Consider the following 7205-nt stretch of genomic DNA (forward strand, 5'->3'; position numbering starts at 1 on the left):
TGGCTGTTAGTCATTGGCTAGGGAGGTCGTGCGCAGTTACGGGGGGGGGGCGGTATTACTCAGTGGAGAATTTCAAACATAAACTTCTGATAAGGGTCTCTGACTCAATGGAGGATGTTGCTGAACTCTTTGTTCTCAGCATCACAGGGACCTTGTACACTCTTGGCAGCCCCAGCATGTCAGTACTCCCTGAATCTAACATTCCCCCATCTCTTTTGGACATAAATCAAATCCTTGATTCTTCATCAGTGGGGAGAATGGTATAAGGCTGGGGCTCATGAGAATTTTCTACTTTAGCTGTAGCTATAAGCTAATTAGGTCAGAGGTCCTTCCTAGTATGTGCTGGCACGCTGATAGTGTGCCCTTAGTACTACAAGCTTTGTGGATGAATTTCTTTCTGCCTTGTATTTTTCTTCTCTGTACTAACTTCTTACAACTTGCACAAACCTTCTGCAACTTACATAAACCTTCAACTTACACAAACCTTCTGCAACTTACACAAACCTTCTGCAACTTACACAAACTTTCAACTTTTATGCACTTTCTTATCCAGGAATAACTGGCCTTCATAACAACTTGCTTTTCCTTTTCTTTTCAAAAGTACCTCTACACCTTATACCTTCTATTATCAAAACCATACAATTCCTTTCTAATTTATCAGAATTCTTAATTCCTAAAAACCTTAACCTTCAGCAAAGACTAAGTTAGTACTAAGTAATCCTCTTTTAAAGATTGCTTTTGGAGGTGTCCTTTTCATAAGTAGCCTATTAGACACATGACCAATATTCACAGATTATTCTATAGTGGTAGCTATGAGCACATACATAACTTTCATTTACCTTGTAGCTTCTCTCTCAGCAAAGGGACTTACACTCCCTTTCTGTATGACTCATAGCAGTACATGCATCAAACCTTAAGATGACTTACTTGGCTTTCCTTTACCTTAGTTTCCCTCCCTCCCCAAAGTCTCCATGCGTGGACCAGTTAACTTCTGGTTTGTGGCTGAAGCAGGGCATACTGTCCTTCTCAGGGTCAGCTTACAAGGATTGGCGAGGTCAGTCTTCGCTGTCCACAAAGGTGTCTCTGCTGGGACTGCAAGCTTCAGCCGGCTGCGGTGGACCCAGGCGGGTATGCCTTCTACCTTGGCAGTAGTGGGGGTGGTCAGATTCATGGTGTGTGGACCCGTCTACGTGGGAATCAGTCCTTGGGTGGTGTACTGCTAGAAGTGCCTCTTGGACAGTCTTTGAACAGTTTGCTGAGTAACCTATAAAACCTGCAAGTACTTAGGGAAAGGGTGTTACATTTCTACACTTTGCAGTTAGAGTTTAAGTCCTAGTGACTACTGCTTCTAGCTGGAATTAGCAGCAGGTCCCAGCCCATAATAGGCATGGGGCATTGAGATAAGAGAAATAAAGGAAATACTAAACATTAAATAAAGCAATAAAATCAGACTGTCAATACCCACAGTAGAGATCTTTGAGGGATAAACAAAACTTAAATATTCAAGCAAGGCATAGTAGATGGCCCTTGTGTTATTAGCTTATCTGCTACTTGGAAGAAATACCTTAGGCTCGTGAACGATGTCCTTGGGCCTTCAGTGGCAATTCCCAGCACGCTGGGCAAGGTCAGGTCACAGGTAGCTGGAGCAGGGCTAGAAGAGACTGAACCCTCCCTCCATGGAGCAAGGGGGCAGCTTACCTTCTCATGTCCCTCTTTCCACAGCACAGGTGTGTCAACCAGTGGGACCGGGAAGCCTGACAGGCTTCAGTCCAATGACCTTTCTTTCCACTCTGGAGCAGGGCCTTGATGACATGCTATGAAGCGCCTTAGGGCGCTGGAGCCAAAAGTTGGTATTTCCTGACTTCTTTTGGGCCTTATTTACCTTTTCTGTTACTTCCTTGGTTATTATAGACCTTAAAAGCCATGCTCAGAAGATCTCACTGAGGGGCTTGACTAAGAGAGCAAAATTGGGAATACAACAACAGATCCTTGGTACAAAAAGGAAGTCTTTGTACTTGACAGGCTATACAATTCTATTATGGCTAAAGCAGTGGGTTTAGAAGGGGCCATATTCCCTAAATCTTCTCCTCGGGTCTAGCTCCAGATAGGAGGCGGGGATTCCCCGGAGCCAAAGCAGAGGAGGGCAGGGGCTGTAGCAAGGTGATGATAACCTCTAGCTTACTACACTGTTATCTTTTGCCTGACTAAACAGTGGCTCAGCCCTTGAGCTGGTGCCCAAGGGGGAGGGGAAAGTGCCTGAAACTGTGAGGGGAGCCTGCTGCTTCTCCTGCAGCCTGGCTGCCTTTTCTTTCTCTACCTCTGCTGCTATACTGGCTGCATACTGACCATGCCACCTGCCTACAGGTGGGTGCTGGTGATAGTACGCTAGACTCTCTATGTTTTCTATGGGTCTAGCAATCCTTGGTTTGGCCAGTCTGCTCTTAAATTGGCCATTCCAGTAGCAGACAAACAAACCAAATATGCACACAAAACAAACAAAACTTCTAAACTAAAACCAAAGGGAGAAGGCAGCGTCCTGCGTTCCCCAACTGACCAGGTGGGGAGAAATCAGGTGGCGTCCCGCCTGCTCCACTACACCCTTTTCTAACCAGAGCTCTGTTTCCAAATATTCAAAGAGGAAGCTTAACCAAAGGGAGAAGGCAGCGTCCTGCGTTCCCTGACCAACCGGGTGGGGAGAAATCAGGTGGCGTCCCACCTGCTCCACTACACCCTTTTCTAACCAGAGCTCTATTTCCAAATATTCAAAGAGGAAGCTTCCTTACTAAACAGTCTTGAGACTCCAAAGGTTTCAAATCAGCCAAATTCAGTTTCCAAACGGCAACTGCCAGAGGCTGGCCAGCTACCAATGTCTGCTGCAGCCCACTCCGTGAGGAGGGGTCTTACACGGCCAATCTTGCTGGGGCCTCCATCTGTTACATCCCAGCAAGATAGGCCACAGCAGACACAAAGTGCACAGATTATAAGTTTTATTGCAGACCTGCACAGGGACTGCAGGCAACCCATGCAAGGGAGCACTGCAGCCACGAGCTTCTAAAATGGCTCCTTTTTATAGGGTGGCTATCTAGGATGAGCAAGCATCATACAGAAGCTGATGTGGCTGTTAGTCATTGGCTAGGGAGGTCGTGCGCAGTTATGGGGGGGTATTACTCAGTGGAGAATTTCAAACATAAACTTCTGATAAGGGTCTCTGACTCAATGCAGGATGTTGCTGAACTCTTTGTTCTCAGCATCACAGGGACCTTGTACACTCTTGGCAGCCCCAGCATGTCAGTACTCCCTGAATCTAACAGAAACTACCTCTCTTATGTAAATGCATGTGATTAACACGTGTGACTCTGGACAGAGAGATAGCAGATAAACACTAATATAGGAATGCCTTTTAATATGTAAAAAAATATCTTTCTGCCATTGTGTTGACTTGTAAATTTTTTTCTCTCCAAAATAATGTATGGCTTGCAAATTGAACATGGTCCTATCATGTTAAAGGACATATGACTATAACCAATAGTGGTAGGGGCTCCTAATTACAATTTTTGCTTCTGTACTTCCCACTTACAAAACTATAAAAACTAAGTAGAACAAAGGGCCGATGCATGCTCCCTTATATTTCTGTCGAGTTGCCGCCGCTTGGCCAAGCTAGACAATAAAACTTTGATGTGTAATCGACGAACCTTGTTTGTGTCTTCAATGTTTTGGGTCCCTCCGGATTAGGGTTAACACTTGGGACTGAAATAGCAGTCTTCAGTCTTTCCCAATAGTTTAATCAGCAGTCTTCAGTCTTTCCCAATAGTTTGTATTAGATGTTTGGTAAACTAATAGGGGGATGAGAATGACAAAGAAAAGTGGCTCTCCAAAAAGAATTCATAAAATAGCCCAGGAAATGGGGCTCAAAACACAAGTTTAAGAGTCTTTCAAAATTCTAATGAATTCTAAATTGAAGAAAATATTTTAGTAGGGTTCCTAGAATAGATTTTAATTCTGAGTTGTAATGTACAATCTGTGGAACAGTTAAAAAACAAATAGAGCCTGACCTATGGTGGCGCAGGGAATAAAGCATCGACCTGGAATGCTGAAGTCACTAGTTTGAAATCCTGGGCTTGTGGGGTCAAGGCACATATGAGAAGCAACTACTAAAAGTGGATGCTTCTTGCTCCTCCCTGGCCCCCTTTTCTTTCTCTATCTTCTCTCTAAAATCAATCAATAAGTTAAAAAAAAAAAGAAAAAAAAGAAATCTTTCAAGTGGGTGGATATTTAGAGGAAAATTGTGGGAGTGTTTGGGACATATTTGAAATAAGATGTTTTCTTTCTTTTTTATTCTGATTGCTTATTGTGGGGCAATATGTGACTAAGCAGATAAATAACAAACAGATAATTTGGTACAAAAAGAAACATCGATGTTCAATGACTATAAATTTAGCATCTCCAACCTCTTCTTGGCTAGGCATCTCCATGCTGTGTTACCCAGCATGGAGCTGTGTCAGTCAAAGAGCAAGGAATATCAGGTTCTTCTGCTGGAAATATTCTAACTCAAATCATCCTGGCAGACAATATCCTCCCCAAAATCTTTTGTCTAGTAAAGTAAAATTTAGGAGAACAAAATGAAGCTATAAGACAAAATAATAGCTGCATAACCTTGGACAGGTTAATAATTGAGTCTCAGGCTTTTCATCATTAAAATGATATTTTTTTAAAGATTTTATTTATCCATTATAGAGAGAGGGGGGAGAGAGAGAGAGAGAGAAGTGGGGAGGAGCAGGAAGCATCAACTCCCATATGTGCTTGACCAGGCAAGCCCAGGGTTTTGAACTGGCAACCTCAACGTTTCCAGGTTGACGCTTTATCCACTGCGCCACCACAGGTCAGGCATAAAATGATTTTTTTTTTTTTTTTTGTATTTTTCCGAAGCTGGAAACGGGGAGGCAGTCAGACAGACTCCCTCATGCGCCAACCGGGATCCACCCGGCACGCCCACCAGGGGGCGATGCTCTGCCCATCTTGGGGCATCGCTCTGCCGCAATCAGAGCCATTCTAGCGCCTGAGTCAAAGGCCACAGAGCTATCCTCAGCGCCCAGGCCAACTTTGCTCCAATGGAGCCTTGGCTGCGGCAGGGGAAGAGAGAGACAGAGAGGAAGGAGAGGGGGAGGGGTGGAGAAGCAGATGGGCACTTCTCTGGTGTGCCCCGGCCGGGAATCGAACCCAGGACTCCTGCATGCCAGGCCGACGCTCTACCACTGAGCCAACCGGCCAGGGCCTAAAATAATATTTTTAATAAAGGTCCACAGCCTCACCTGACCAGGCGGTGGCACAGTGGATAGAGCGTCAGACTGGGATGCGGAAGACCCACGTTCGAGAGCCTGAGGTCGCCAGCTTGAGCGCAGGCTCATCTGGTTTCAGCAAAAATTCACCAGCTTAAACCCAAGGTTGCTGGCTCCAGCAAGGGCTTACTCGGTCTGCTGAAGGTCCATGGTCCAGGCACATATGAGAAAGCAATCAATGAACAACTAAGGTTTCACAATGCACAACGAAAAACTAATAATTGATGCTTCTCATCTCCCTCCGTTCCTGTCTGTCTGTCCCTGTCTATCCCTCACTCTGACTCTTTCTCTGTCTCTGTAAAAAAATAAATAAATAAATAAATAAATAAATAAATAAATAAATAAATAACGGTCCACAGCCTTTACTGTGCAATTCCAAAATAAGATAAAAACAAAAACACCCACAAAAACCCTCTGAAACCTGAAAGTGTTTTTTTTAAGTTTGGTACCAGGAAGATTTGGCAGCAAAACCTGCTATGAATAAACATGAAACTTAGGTTATATCTCAGCGCTCATATCCAGGTGCAAAAGTCACGCACTTTCTGCTATTTGCTAACGTTAGTGTTGTGACGTGAGCCTTAATAATTGCACTGTGAAAATGCCCAAAAGACAGGCCCATTGGTAACAGTGAGAATAAGAAAAGTAAGTATGCTTTTTCTATAACTCAGACGTGGATTTATTGCAGAAGTTTGGCAGCGGTGTGTCTGTGAGACATTTTACTAAAGAAAAAATATGGTGTGGGAACCATCACCATATATGACTTAAAGAAACAGAAATAAAAGCTGTTGAAATTTTACGATGACAGTAATAACTAAGAACTAATGAAAAATAGAAAAACACTGCATAGGGCCAAAAATGGTCTTGGCCGTGTTGATTGAATGGATTCAACAACAAAGAAGTAAAGATATTCCACTGACTAGTATGTTGGTCATGAAACAAGCTAGACTATGCCATGAAGAACTGAACATTGATGGTAAGTGTGAATATTCAGAAGGCTGGCTGCAGGAATTTAGAAAGCATCATGGGCCCTGGCCAGTTGGCTCAGTGGTAGAGCATCGGCCTGGTGTGCAGGAGTCCCGGGTTCAATTCCCAGCCAGGGCACACAGGAGAAGCACCCATCTGCTTCTCCACCACTCCCCCTTTCCTTCCTCTCTGTCTCTCTCCCCCCCACACACACACAGCCAAGGCTCCATTGGAGCAAAGTTGGCCCTGGCGCTGGGGATGGCTCTATGGCCTCTGCCTCAGGCGCTAGAATGGCTCTGGTTGCAACAGGGCAACGCCCCAGATGGGCAGAGCATCGCCCCCTGGTGGGCGTGCCGGGTGGGTCCTGGTCGGGCGCATGCGGGAGTCTGTCTGACTGCCTCCCCATTTCCAACTTCAGAAAAATAAAAAATAAAATAAAATAAAAATAGAAAGCATTATGGGATTAAGTATCTTAAAATCTGTGGTGAAAAAGCTTCTTTGAAACTGCTGAAAATTACATTGATAAATTTGCTAAGGTAATATTTCCAACCTCTTCTTGCCCTAAACAAATTTACAATGCTGATGAAACCGCTAGGTACTAGGAAAACCTTAATAAAGGCTGATGAAATAACACTAACAGATACTAGGAAAACCTTAACAATGGCTGACGAAAGGGCATTAACAGATTTCAAGGGTGACAAGCACAGGTTGACTGTCTTTGGTAGTGCAAATGCCACAGGCACATACAAGATAAAATTGGCAGTGATTGGGAAAAGCCTATATCTGAGATGTTTAAAAGGTTTTTGAAGTATACCTGTGCATTATTATGAAAACAGGAAAGCATCAGTTATAATTCTTTCAATAAGCACTTTGTGCCAGCAGCATGAGCTCATTGCAAGCATACTG

The 7205-nt window shown here is 44.1% G+C and overlaps 1 long non-coding RNA gene across 2 annotated transcripts; it reads right to left on the reverse strand.

Moving 5' to 3' along the window:
* Positions 1 to 360: 360 nt before the first annotated feature.
* On the reverse strand, positions 361 to 1405 carry LOC136384693 (uncharacterized). 2 transcript variants are annotated; one of them, XR_010747644.1, is made up of 3 exons: positions 943 to 1405; positions 485 to 839; positions 361 to 447 (listed from the first exon to the last, which is right to left on the reverse strand). It is a non-coding gene; the product is annotated as an uncharacterized lncRNA (long non-coding RNA). The 2 variants fall into 2 exon arrangements; XR_010747645.1 differs by having other exon boundaries at positions 390 to 447; positions 505 to 839.
* Between the last annotated feature and the right edge of the window lie 5800 nt (positions 1406 to 7205).

The sequence above is a fragment of the Saccopteryx leptura genome, chromosome 13, assembly GCF_036850995.1.
Source record: "Saccopteryx leptura isolate mSacLep1 chromosome 13, mSacLep1_pri_phased_curated, whole genome shotgun sequence".
NCBI lineage: Eukaryota > Metazoa > Chordata > Mammalia > Chiroptera > Emballonuridae > Saccopteryx > Saccopteryx leptura.